The sequence below is a fragment of the Populus trichocarpa genome, chromosome 4 (assembly GCF_000002775.5).
Source record: "Populus trichocarpa isolate Nisqually-1 chromosome 4, P.trichocarpa_v4.1, whole genome shotgun sequence".
Lineage (NCBI taxonomy): Eukaryota > Viridiplantae > Streptophyta > Magnoliopsida > Malpighiales > Salicaceae > Populus > Populus trichocarpa.
This window is the reverse complement of record NC_037288.2, coordinates 4,473,699-4,488,238: the sequence shown is the minus strand read 5'-3', so window position 1 is coordinate 4,488,238 and position 14,540 is coordinate 4,473,699. Positions and strand designations below refer to the sequence as shown.

The 14,540-nt window shown below is 33.4% G+C and overlaps 1 long non-coding RNA gene across 1 annotated transcript; it reads right to left on the bottom strand.

Annotated features, from left to right (window-relative positions):
* Positions 1-10,947: 10,947 nt before the first annotated feature.
* LOC112327213 (uncharacterized) lies at positions 10,948-13,673 on the bottom strand. The gene is made up of 3 exons (XR_002981326.2): positions 13,165-13,673; positions 12,056-12,539; positions 10,948-11,958 (listed from the first exon to the last, which is right to left on the bottom strand). It is a non-coding gene; the product is annotated as an uncharacterized LOC112327213 (long non-coding RNA).
* Between the last annotated feature and the right edge of the window lie 867 nt (positions 13,674-14,540).

The window sequence follows — 14,540 nt, the reverse complement described above, 5'->3', positions numbered from 1 at the left end:
ATTTAATTTCTTTTTTTCCCCATTTCAAGCAATAAAATGCTTTCGCTAGCTTATACCAAAAATGCTCAGAATAGCATACCCTTGAAAATATATCATAATCGTGCATGACTGTGATTATAGTTGTTGTAACAAATACTCTTACTTCTTATTGCTACGTCTTTACTTCATTTACTTTGAAATTGGACTCTAAAATCACCAGTCAAGAAGATAAATGTTTGCCTACAGACTTGTATTGCTTGTGTGCCGCTAACACATCAAATTAAACAAGCCTTTGCCTCCAAGTTACCTATAAAAAGAACACATGCTTAAATAAATCGTCGAAGTTGCGTTTCGTTTTAAGAAAGCAAATATTGCCAATTAGTTTGATACTTTCCCAATGCTTTCAACTTGGGTGAATTATATTTGGAAACCAGCATACTTAATTTGTCAGTGATTTTAATGTTAAGCTCTTTTCTTTCGTGTAAGTACTTTAATTCTATGTGCTTTATTCCTTAGCTCTTATTGAATTGTTCTTAGCTATTTATAGGAAAAAAAAGAGCCAAAGCTTACTTTATAGGGGAAGCTGTTTCTTCGCTCAATGATACAATCAAGGTACTATAAATCGCAGAGTCCAACCGAGAATGACTTGAAGTTTGAGTAATGATAGCCCTCGTTTCTTTTATTAGTAGAAAAAATATAGCTTTCGAGAAACTATGAAAATGGAAATCAGTATCAACAATCAATGAGCCCGCGCAGCCCATGTAGATTTCGGTCGGTTCAAGCATGGGGTCTCTAGGGCTAGCATAATTAGGGGGTGTTAAAAAAAAAAAAAAACTCGACCAACGAAAGAGAATCCAAAAATTAAAAATTAATCAAATAAAATAAACAAAGAAAAAAAATAAAAATAAATCATTTTCAAAACAAGAAAAAACATTCATAAAATAAAAAAAAATATAATATATATTAGTTTCAATTAATGCTGAATCTTAATAGAGTATTAATTATAAACATTTAAAATAATACTGAATAATACAATCTTATAATTATAATAAATTTATAATGTTATTTGTAAAATATTTTTTGATAATTTTATTTTTATTCTAAACTCATTAATTATTAGGCATTACTTAGAGCGAAGGGGGTATTTCAAAACCCTATTTCAAACACCCCACAGGAAGAGCAACTCGAAACGTTATAGCAAGCGTGGTTTCCATTCTTGGCGGACATCTTTTCTTTTGAAGAGAAAAACTAATAAAGAATTTTGCTGTCATGGCATAAGAGTAAAGGGGAAATGATGGCGTGTCAAAATGAAAGAGGACCTGGAAAATGCAATCCCTTTAATATATTTATATAAATTTATAGTTAAGAAAGAAGCGGTGCAATAAGAAAAATTCAAACTTTTATATATAGTTATGAATATGTTAGATTTTAATTTAATTATTTTTTTTATAAAACTTTTACTGTTAAATATATAGTTATGAAATAACTTCTGTCTATCTGTTCCCATAAGAATTGACTTCAAGGCTCCAAATTCCACTGCCTTACTAATGATACGCGAGAGTTTCTTCGTTCCCAAAGCAAATATACAGGGGCCGGGAGAGGGGTCGAATGCCATTAATTTGTACCTCAGAACTAGCCATGCATACATCCATTGAGGAGGGTAGGGTAAGAAAGAGAGGAGATACACTATAGTTTGAGTGGCCAGCAAGCACGAATGTCTTCAAATCAAAAGGGAGGAAGTTCTTCGAAAAAACAGATTATGATGTATTTTTAAACAATTTAGTACAGAAAATCAGAAGTCAAGGTTTAAGAAACTTCAAAGACCTACGTGAAAAAAGCTTTAGATTCACCCGCTTGTTTAAACTTCCATGAGGCCAAGCTTGCCTCGAGTGAAGTTGGCCCAATGCAAGTGGCGGTAAAGCCTAATGAAAAGAAAAGTGAGGAAAGTTCTCATTCAAAAAGGAAGAGGAAAAATAAATAATCATTTTTTTTTAAAAAAAATTTTCTTACAGAACTATCAAGTTAGCTACAATTTTGCAGAAACAAGTGGAAGTAAGGAAGAAAAGAGACAGTTATTGTGGCTACAGTACTGTTGTAAAAAAAACAAAAACAAAAAATGAATAATAATTATAGTATTGTTGTATGTCCTCATTTGTTTTTTAATAAATCCCCAATTGGATAAGAGGAAAGAGTTTTAATATGACAGTGAATTGAGACTGAATTTCAAATTTCAAATCCCAAATTCTTCTTAAGAGATAAGAATTAAAAAAAATGAATAAAATATTAAAATACATATCAACTATCCAAATATCAGTTTTACAAGTTTTCCAAATGTCAACTGCATAGAATTATATTTACTATTATATTACTATTATATTGCTATTAGATTAGTCAAAAGTCTATCGTGTCGTGCTGGTATTTGGATGTTATAAAAACTAAAATAAAATAAAATAATAAAATAAATGCATAATATTTAATTGGATTATATCATTTCAACACAATTCTTGTATTATATTTGAAAATAATATTTTATTGATGATATTTGTGAAACATTGATATCACATTAAAAATTAATATTTGGCTGTGAAACATTGATATTACAGGTTATACTCCTCTCCCTATTAATGCACTAAAATTAATTTAGCCATGTAAACACTATTAAGATACAAAACAAAGTGAGAGAGGTTACAGGAGCAAACTAATTATTATTGTTATTAATAGGGGTGAGAAAAAAACTAAAAACCCGATTAAACCGAGAAAACCGGAAAAAAAAATAACCGAAAAAACCGAAAAAAAAAACCGATTAAAATTTTGAAAAAACCGGCCGGTTCGGTTTCGGTTTTGTAAGCAAAAAACCGAACCGAACCGAAACAAAAAAAACCCGGAAAAAAACCGAGCCAAACCGGTTTGAACCGGTTTTTGCTCTAAAAAAACCGAACCAAACCGAAACCGGTCGGTTTGACCCGGTTTCGGTTCGGTTTCGGTTTTTTTTTTTTTAAATTTCGATTCGGTTACTTTTTTTGATAAAAACCGAACCGAATAAAAAATGATCACCCCTAGTTATTAATTTCACCCGGATTATCAAGAAATCTTCTTATTATTCTTGGACTAATTAAGTAATTATTGTTTCTCCCGTTACATATTTTTTCTTATGACTACACGGTTATAGAGATTTTTGTTTTCTCTATTTTTTCTATAACATTAACGAATACAAAGAACTAAATATTTTATCTAACTAAATTCATCAATATAAAAAAGAGATTAATTGTAGAATCAATGAAATGTCATATATTAAAATAAAAAAGAAAGAAAGATAAAGCTAGCTAGCACAGGAGGATATGGGACAAAAATAAGTAAAAAACAAAATGATATCATTCCTTTTACCTTATGAAACTTGTGTCGTGATCTTTTTATCAAAGCATCAAATATAAAAAAAATCACAAAGATCAATTCTTAATATACTTAATATTAAAAAATATTGAAAGTTGAAATAAAAAAAATCAATAACACAAATGAATAAAAAAAAAGATATTAGAAAGCAAAAACAAGACGTGAACCTTCTAGATCAACCTATTAAATCCATGAATCAGATCATAAAATCGAGATAACTCTATAAAAAAAAATCACGAAACCTATTTTTTTAAAAAACCAACTTCGAGTAATGAGATCGAAAAAGAAAAAGAAAGTCTAAAAAATTACAAACTCATGCCAGCTTATAAAACCCGATTGCCGCCAAATTACCGAGAACCACAATACAAGTGTCAGTCCAATGAAAATGCCACTACTCATCAGATTTGGTGACACGACAATCTAGTGTTTTTGGCCATCAGAGAACGTTCCACGCGCCACTTGAATGCGGAGGCTTCTCCCCACGCGCGCGCTAGCGCTTTCTTCCAAGACACCCAACAATTTCTTTTATAAATTTTATACCTTTGAAAAGACCAAACTAACTCTCATTCACATTGTATATAACATAAAAACCAAGAGAGAAACTCCAAAAATACCTTTAGATGGTAGCCTATAAAATGTTGTTCAAAAAGTGCATGGAGGTAATTAAACTATATATTAAAAATAAATTTACAGGAAAACTCTTCCATGGTAATCTAAAAAGCTTTCTAAAAAACTTTGGCTATAAAAGTTTGGTAGTAATTATACCGTGCAATTAAAAACAGAATAATCAAAAAACTTTTTAATATAAGCTATTTTTTTTCCTTTTTTAAAGGGTATTATAGTATTTGCATTGTTATTTTTTGTTTGAAAAGTCTAATTTGACCAACAAAAGACAATAATGACCACTGAATTTCTATAAAAGATGATTAAACATCTTAAACAATTTTTTAGGAGTAGATGGATAAAATAGTCATTTAATCATAGCAATACATGATAACCCATAGTTAGAGCCCGTTTGGCTAAGCGTCTGTGGCTGCGTTTATTATGTAACAGTGGCAACATAGTGTTTGGTTATGAAATCAGCCGTGATTTTTATGCGTGGGCCCTACCATTATCTGTGTTGAAAACGTTGTTTTGTTGAAGCAGAAATTACATGCTTCTCTCGTCGAGTTCCTGCCTCTCTGTTGCTTCTTGCGCACATCATGCTAATTAATTAGCATGAACAGTGTAGCTGGCTACACTGTTCACTGAACAGTGTAGCCAGCTCCACTGTTCCGGCCGGACCGGTTCTGGTCCAAAACTTAAAATGTATTGAAACGAGTCTGATCCAGTAAAATAAAAAATAAAAATTATTTTTTATTTTTTTAATTGTGTTTTATTCGAAAAACTAGTGTTTAACATTATTTAATGACACTACATAAATTAGACAAAGATCGCTTGATGATGTAGCATTTGCAGAATTTGATCGCAATCCCAATTTTGTTCCTGATTATATTTTACCTGATGTTGTTGCGTGCTTAAGAAACCAAAAAAACTGTAGTCCTTGTCGGATGTATTTCATACGTGATGGAATTGTAGATAGTTTAATGAAACAATAAAAAATATTTTATATAAAGTATTATTTAAATTAAAAACCATCAATATTAATATATATTTTTTAAAATTATTTTATAACCTCAATTTCAAAAGCATGTACTTGACCAAACACATTAAACTACTTTTTGTTCAACCTCAATTTTAACCACAGTTTTAACCAAACATACATAAATATCAAATCAATCTCAACCAAAAATACTTTTTATAAAACAACTTTTTTCAAATAACTACCACAACAACTACCACAATACCAAACACACTAAATTCATCACAGTGAAATGGATATGCCTTTTAGAGTTATTTTAATTGTTAGAAACTCACGAGAAACTCGTTAGATCTATTCTTATCGATCACTTCTTTATAAAAAAAGGGCTTAGGTGTAACAGTAATTGTCGCATGTGTGTGGCGTCGCGGCGAATATTCCACTTCAATGTAAAATGTGATTTATCTATCTGGCAAATATGGGGAGACAAGAAATTCTTGTCTTTTATCAGTGAAAAATAGAATGAGAGTCGCCACCTAGTATTTTGTTCACTAGGAACCCTAACTGGTCTCAGAGATTGGGTACGGGGACTGATTGCGTAAAGAAAAGGTATTAGCATCCCAAATACGCCTTACCTAAGGTAAGCTGCATTGTTTGATTGTTTGATAAAAAAGCTAAGGTGTTATTGTATTTCTAGTTGTTGGTCCGTCTATGGTTCAAGAAAAGTCCTCCTCAATAAGAAGGTCCTTATCTTATCGGGTAAAAACCTAACCGTTCTAACGTCTACATGAAAAAAAAATATTTTTTATATCAGGAATACGTTTTACGTATAAATTCGTAATCCAAATACTAAAAGAAGACAAAAAGATTTTTTGAGATTTTTTGAAATATTGGCCTAGTTCTCATGGCTCTAACAAACTTGTTATTACAGCCAAAGTGCATACTAATACATATATTTTTTGAAATTTTCTTTGTTGTATGAAAATATGATGTGATGATTTTTTTTCTTTATTTTTGAGAGACTAAGCCGTATGCATGAAAACAAACAAATTTTTTTTTATTATACTTTTTGATGTCTTGATGAAAACCGGGCATTTTAATACTGGATTTGTATCTTTACGATATAAAAATAAAAACCAATATTAGACAATTTTGATAAAAATATGCAGGAAAATCAACAAATGTTTTAAGGATTTTTCAGAATTTATATATATATATATATATATATATATATATATCTATATATATATATATAAATAAAACAAAAACAGTATAATATATATAATATTAGGTGGGCTGGGCCGGCCCGACCCAAATAACTGGGCCGGACTCAGCCCCAAAAGGGTTGGCCGATCTCGGCCCAACAAAATCTCCTATCTTCTTCTGGGCCAGACCCGGCCCAGACAGTAAGGATGGGCCAGAATCAGTCTGGCCCATAAACACATGGCTGGGCCAGAACCAGCCTGGCCCAGAGAAGGAAAAAACCAACAATGCTGGGCCAGAATCAGCCTGGCCCAGCAACATAACTGACGGGGGGAGGGGGAATTATTTTCCCTCCCTTCTTCCTGCATGCAGAACGCTATTCATTCTGCATGCAGGAGAGAAAAAACACAGCAAAACGCCAACAATGAAGGGGAAGAAGAGTTACCTGGCGTAGAGGAGGCGGTGCGTCGCTGGTCTGGCTGCTTCGCTGGCGGTGCTGCGACGGAGGCCGGTGGTGGTGTCGTGGCTCACGGACGGCGGCTCCAAACAGTAATCTTGCTGTTTCCAGCGGCGGAGAGAGAGATTCTTCCTCTTCCCCTCTCCTCTATTTTTTTTCGTTCTTTCTTTCTCTGTTTCGTTTACCAGTGGTTGTCTCTTTGTCCTCTCGGTTTTGTTTTTTAAAAAATTTCCCTTCCCGATTTCAAGCTTCCCCTTAATCTTTCCTTTCTCTCTCTATTACGTTACTCTCTTTTCGGTCACTTTCCTCTTCGTCCTCCTGGTTTGTTTTTAATTTTCCTACCCCGTTTCAAGCTTTTCCTTCCTTCCCTATATTTCGGTTCCTCTCCCTTTCGGTTTGTCCTGTCCTCTTTTCGGTTCGTTCTGCTTTCTCCTGTGTTTTTGTTTTTTCTCTGCGTTTTTCTTTTGTCCTCCCCCCTCTGTTGAGTGCGGTATTTATAGGGCAAAGGGGAGCGGGGGCGTCCTTACTGCCGCCCTATCGCTGTGCGTGGGGAGCGACGCCAACCTGCCCTGCCACGACGTCGAGCTAGGCAGCCAACGGGCGTGGGTTTGCAGAGCACGTCCTTGCTGATTTTTCATCATGAGGGGGTGTGCGTGGGGCTTTGGGTTTTAGGCAGAAGCATGTGGGGAGAGAGAGGCAGGAAGAATTAAAGAGAAAAAAACAAAAGTTTCATTCTTCCCTTGCTGCACGTCCAGGGGAAGAAGAAAGAGGAACAGTGTCGCTCAAAACGACACTGTTTTGCTCTTTTTTTTTTCTGAAAAGCATGAAACGGCATCGTTTTGGACAAAACGCGCCGTTTCATTTAAATATGGCGCCAACATGTCAACTTCCAAATCAATCTTTAATTTATCTTTTGTTCATTTCAATTGCATCCCTGTCAACTTCAATCGCCGCCCTTATAGTTGGTCACCTTTTTCACTTCGGTCCTTGGTCTCGGATTTCCTCAATTAAGTCCCTAATTGGCCATTAAACTTCAATATTTATGCAATTAAGCCCCTGATTTGACCAAATCAACTCTTAAAAATTATAATTTGCCCCCAGAACTTTAATTGCTTCTAATTAAAGCTCAAATTGACTTAAAATCAATTTTTCTTGCAATCGAACCCTCTATAAATTCAATTAAACCTTCAATAAAATCCAATTAAGTCCATAAACATCCAATTTTGGGCTTTTCTCCTCAAATTTAAATTTTCTTTTCCAACAGGGCTCTCATCATTCAAGAATATACTGTCAAAATTTCAATCTTTATATTTTTAACCTCCTTAATCAATTTTTCTGATAATTTTCTGAGCGTCCCCGCCTCCTATTATATATATTTTTTTTCTAATTTCTTCCGGCTATATATTTATCTATTATTATTATTATTTATTTTTATTTTATTATTTATTTTATTTTTATTTTTGTGTAGGGACCCCAAAATAGGTTACAACAGTAATAATAACAAAAATCATGAGCATATTATTAGAAAATTATGACAGATTGTTTTGAAGGAAAACTCCAAGTCTTTAATTCAGAAGGACAATTACGGAAATTCCAACTCGTGTTTACTGTTGCAGTAATGATTAATTTGTATTTTTATTTAAAAATATATTAAAATAATTTTTTTTATTTTTAATATTAACTTATAAAACGATTTAAAAATATAAAATAAATTAATTTTAAATAAAAAAATTAAAATTTTAACAAATAATATTTTTACGGCAATATCAAACATGCTATCACACCTTCAATTAATTTTGTAATAGAGGCAGAGGCAAAAAGATTACGGGGTACAACCAACGTTTAGGTAAACATAGCTGATGTGCTTGGTGCCATCACTGAAGAAGGTGACGATGTGTTCCATGGAAAGGATTCAACATAAATAATTTTGTTATGTGAAGCTCTTCTTGTATTTCATGACCTGACCTGAATTGCAGATTCAAAGTCCACTAGAAAGCATGAAATATTACTAATATTCTCTTTTATTCAAGGCACAATTGTACCAAAAACATGGTTCATTAAATCCCGAATAACCTAGAACATTAACAAAAACAAATCCAAGAACGTGAAAACCATATACATATTGTCTGTTCAATAAACAGGAAAAATAAATTAATTAATAAAGACCTTGACGAACTAGTTATTTTTTGAAAGAAGAAAGAAAAGCAGATATAAACAATTGGATAAACGAGCAGCCCACTTATCCTAGTCAACGCTAGTTTATAACTTAGCTAGTACACAAACAACTTATAAATTTTAAGTTGATGATTATGAAAAGTTAGAAGAGATAATTGAATTGTAATATTATAGGTTGCAAGATATATTATATTTATTCAAATTCTATAGGTATAATACCTATAGAGAAATTAAAGTTGACCATCACTGTAGTTTGATCAAAATTAGTAAAAAATGCAGACTTCACAATATCAATGATGTTTTTATTTTTACCAACCAGTGCCAATAAGTGTATTATACATACACTATTTCTTTTTAAAAGGATCATAATAGAATTATTTGGTTATTCATTGTCGAAACAAAATCTACGAGTCGTGTCTAAGTAGTTGAAGATGGTAACGATGAAATAATTAAGAGAGATTCATTTCAAATAGATGAGTTAGTTTATCCATATTGAGTATACTCGGCCATCTATAGAGTTAGAAAATCTAAACTTCCATGTCACTAAGAATACTTTTTATGGATGTTGATGTTGAAAAGTTAAATGTAATATTAAGTATCAATGGACATATAAAAGTAGATGAATATGATGAGATTGACCTTGAATTCAATGAAGAAGATGATGTTGGACATAACAATGATTAAAATGAAGAGGGTGATTCTAATGAAAAGGTGTTGAATTTATTTAGATGAGATATTTCATTGTGTAATAAAATCAGAAATGTGTAATACATTTGTTGGTGCTTTATAATGCATTATATTTATATTTATTAGATAATTTTGTTGTATATTTTTTGGATATGTGTTCGTTATTTAAATCATTGCACAAGTGTTTTTTTTTTTTTTGGTGTGGTTATTGGTTTAATATAAGCAAATGTTGGCTTGCGTATTTAGATGATAATTGTTGGCTTGAGGATTATAACAACAAACATAAAAAAAATAGTGAAAACACCGATTGAATCATCGATAGAGAGGCATTTTTTCAGCAATTTCATTGGAATCTTTGCATCCATTCTGGAAATTTTGACAAAACTTATAAAATATTTAGGACTTTCTAACAGAATTAACGATGAAAAATTCTATCAGCAATTTAGTTGCCGATGGAGTTTCCAATGAAAAATTAGTGGTAAAATTTGATTTTTTGGTGTGAATATTTCATTGTCTATACCGTCATCATTTGCAATTGTTGATAGAAAGAAAATTGACAACAAATAAACTAACTCATCTATTTGAACCAAACATCATACCTGTCAGCATAAGAGAATGCAAGGGGTTCAGAAGAGGGAGAATGCAGTACCCGGGGGAGGTAGTAATAGCGGAAGCAACCGGATTTGCTGTCTTCGGCTGTCGCGGTTGAAGGATCATAGGATGCCTGCTGATCAAGGGCAGCGACGCTGAGGTCTCATGGTGGTTCAGAAAAAAGAGTGCCCACTTGTTGGAACAATCTACCTATTTTATGCATTGGGAGGGTTGCTCTTTGCTATGTTGGATTTGATAGTTCTTGTGTCTGTTCTAAATTAGAGTTTTGGCTAGGTCAGGTTGGTTTTTAACTAGATTACTAAATGGATCCATTGTTGTTTGGTTTGAAATCTTTCTTGGAAATCTTAATGCTATAGTTTTGTTATTTTTAATTTCAGTTTGGTAGTTCTCTAGTTGCCACGTCTTCTCGGGTTAGTTGGGGTGGACTTTTAATCACTTAGGACTGGATATATTTTAGTGTCTAGGAGACGTGCGCCTTAGCCTATATGATATTTGATTTTCTTTTTTTCATAACCTGTTTTCTCTTCTGGGCTGCAGTTTTTCATGGTGCTTGGGGAGCTATTGCTCTCGTTGATTTGCTATGTCCTTCTGGGTGTTTGTTATCCATTACTAGCTTATTGCATTTGTTGTTTTGCGTGCCTTGTATTGTTTACAATAACAATTCTTGGTTTTCCATAAAATCTAAGGCTAAAATTAACAAGTGGAGCAGCTTGATTTGAGGCATAATAATTTACTCTGATTATTGTTGTGCATGTGCAAATCAGCAAATCAAAAGGAATTTCCATTGATTCAACCTAATTTAGCCCACTTTATGACAGAACAATTGCGTGGAACAGATAACAAAGCATGAAGTATAAGAGATAAAGATTTGAAATCTTCGCTTGTGAATTTACTTTGGCATGTATTGAATACATACAAGAGAAACATATACAGGAAAGCAAAATATAAAAAACAGAACGATTCTAGCCTATATACAAGGAATTGATTTTTCTGGGTTTTCATGTTTTGCTATCCTTTTTAGAATGCTTGTTGTTGCGTTGGTTATTGAGCTGCCATTGTTTGTTGCCTACAGTTTCAAATGCCTGCTAACCAGTTTTCCCCTCCCCCACACCCATTAATTCTTTTTGCTTGAGCATGGAATATCAATTGTTTGATGCTTATGGTTTGTTTCTTAGTAAATTGTTTGCCTCGGATAATTTTTCTTTGATATTCTGTGTTTTGGGTGGTTTATAATTGTCTCAGTGTGCGTTTTTCCTGCTCTGCTTCATTGCTTCAGTTCTAATAACTAAATGGTGATGCCAAATGGAAATTTGGTCCAGATTTTCCTCGTAGATATTTTGTTAGGCATGCTTCTCATGGTTTCAGTGTAAAACATTGTGTAGGCCCCTGTGTGCTGGTTGTTAATGCTCAACATTTGCAATGTAATTTGGGTTTACCAATCAATTATATGTTGGCCATTGTTTGAAGAGTGATTTACTTAACCCTATGAAGTTATGTGCATGCTTTTCTTCGGTGACCATCAACACTTATTCAGAGAAAACTATATGGGGAGATAGTTTAAAGATTGAAAGGGGAGATAGTTTAATGAGTTAAAGATCATTCTTAGAGCTAAAAGAAAGCAAATTTAGATTCGGAGCACAGATTGGCGTGAGCATGGTGGAGAATGACTTTCCTCTGCTTTATTCTTTCGTTCAAACTTATTTGTTATTGTTGTCCGTCCCTTAGTTTAGTCAGTCCTGGGTTGCGAATGCTGCAACATACATTTTTAATCCCTTGATTTGATGAGTTGAATCCTTTTCTTTCATAGGGATTTTTCGGCACGTAATCTCAGCCCTGGTGAAAAGCATTATAGCTGCTGCATAGCACACCGTTCCCTCTATGAAACAGGTAATGAAAAATAAAGGGTATGAGAAGAGGAAGAGGAAGACATCAAAGAGAAGGATATACATTTAAAATTGGGAAATCTGCAGTACCTTTTTTCTGCCTTTGAATCGACTTTCCTGCCATTTTTCTGGAAAATATTTTGGTCTGGTTGCCTTCTCATCCGTGACTCAATCTGTCTTCAAATTACAAGTAAAATGTGACAAGTTCTGTGTTCTTCTGCTTTCAACAATTTATGGTAGCATAACAAGATATACAAGTACTAATTACTCCAATCTACTACACAATCTCTATTTCTTAACAAATCCATACTAGAATAAACAAAACTAGGATTATAAGAACGAATCCAAGATACAGCATTGTGAAATAAAAAGCAAAAAAACTTATTCTGAATCTCGTGTAATTGCATCAAATATGAGTTTGTTCCTAGTATGCCAGATAATCCATACTATTATATAGAAAAATCCTTGCCAAACCTTTCACTGGAACTTTTCTTTAATCATTCCTTGTCATTGATGAAACAAATCATCCAAGAAAAGAGGCATGCACCATGAAAATCCCCACCAGCTAACTATTCTGTTCCAGAATTTCCAAGATATCAGACAACGAAAAAGGATATGAGCTGTAGTTTCTAACTTAGAAAAACCAAAAGGACATATATCTTCTTGCATCATGATAATTTTCCTCGTAACCAAAAAAAGAGCGAGTGTATAACCTATTATGCATAGCTAACCAAGGAAGAAATTCAGTTTTTGAAGGAGAAACACCCTTCCAAGTGACGACATTGTATATCTTCAAACCCGGGTAAATGAGTCTATCAAGGATAGTATAGCACAACTTAACAGTGTAGTGGCCTTTACCATTTATACTCCAAAAATTTCTATTTTCTCTATAATTGTGAAGGTCAATGAGATTAATGGCATTCATCATACTCTGGAGGTGATCATTTTCATTATTTCTAAAACATCAATTTCATATTAGATTCCAATACCAACAATCATTATCCCAAAACCCTATAGTAGTATTAAATTGTTGAGATGACATTTGATACAATCGTTGATAGAATTAAAAAAGAGGCTTATCACTAACCCAAATATCATTTCAAAACTGAATTCTATTAATTACATATCCTTATTATAAATCTAAAGTTATTTTTCAAAGCAAAATTGTTGATCATCAGAGTGAATAGTGGAGAAAATACCTGATGAACTAGAAGATAGATGCCTAGTAAGGCATACTATTTTGAACAGTTGGATTGTACTTGTTGTTGATCAAGTCTTCCCAACCATCTTGGTTTCTTGACGACAGTCTCTAAAGCCATTTAAATGAAAGGGCTTTATTTTTATGCAGTAACCCATCCTATTCCTAACCCTCCTCTACTTTTTATTTTGTTGGGACCCAATTTATAATCCCAAGATAGTTTATTGTCTTTTATATATAAACAACTAAAATTAACATAAATAATGACAATTATTTTTTCTATCCTTTTCTATTGTTAGTTACAGCGTGAGAGTAAGCAACGAGTTGGGTGCTGGACATCCCAGACCAACATCATTTTCTGTTATAATAGTAAATTTATGCTCGCTACTCATCTCTGTGATCTTGGCTGTTATTGTGCTCTTACTGCGGCATGCCATAAGCTATGCCTTCACTAGCGGTACAGTAGTTTCCGATGCTGTTTCAGAGCTATCTCCTTTCCTCGCAGCCTCCATCGTGCTAGGTGTAGTCCAACCTGTTTTATCTGTTAAGGCTCCATGATTTATGTGAGATAGTATTGTGGATGTTCCTGCAGTTCTCTTGCGGTCCCCTCTCTGCTGTCTTTTACTGCCTGTCGTTTTAAGGGCATGCCGCCAAATTTAAGCCACCCCGTCACATCTATGTGAACTCAACAAACTTTCTTTGTAGATCATAGAGACCAACAGTTAGAAAACATTTCATTGACTGACTGATTTCTCTAAATTTTCCTTTTGAAGGTGTGGCTGTTGGGTGCGGATGGCAAGCATTTGTTGCTTATGTCAATCTTGCATGTTACTACATCATTGGCATCCCGTTTGGTTGCGTTCTTGACTTTGCATGCGACATGGGAGTTTACCATCCATATTGACTTGATGAATCATATTCTTACTCCTTATGCTTGCTGATAAATGAAAGAATCTGGTATAACGTTCACCCAGCTTCATCCATGATAATCGAGATTTTTGTCTCCATAAAACTCAACATTCCTGTTAACTTGCCATCTTTTTGCAACCAACTTACTCAATGTTGCTTTATCATCTTCTGTAAGTCCCCTGAATTCTCCTCTGTTTTCTATCTGTTGAACAGAAGTCTCCAGCTACGATAGAGTCTTAATTTGGTTTCCATAAGATTCCTTGTTCCAAACTTTCATCTTTTCTTTAAAGTCATTGATCTTCTTAATAACCTTATATCTACCAGGAAACATATCACTCACCTCAATCCAAAAATCATTTAATATGGAAATGAATCTTGGATCAGAGAACCAACAGTCTAATCCCTTAAATGGCTTCCATCCCCAAGACATCAAACCCTCACCAAGAACAATTGGAAAATGATCAGATA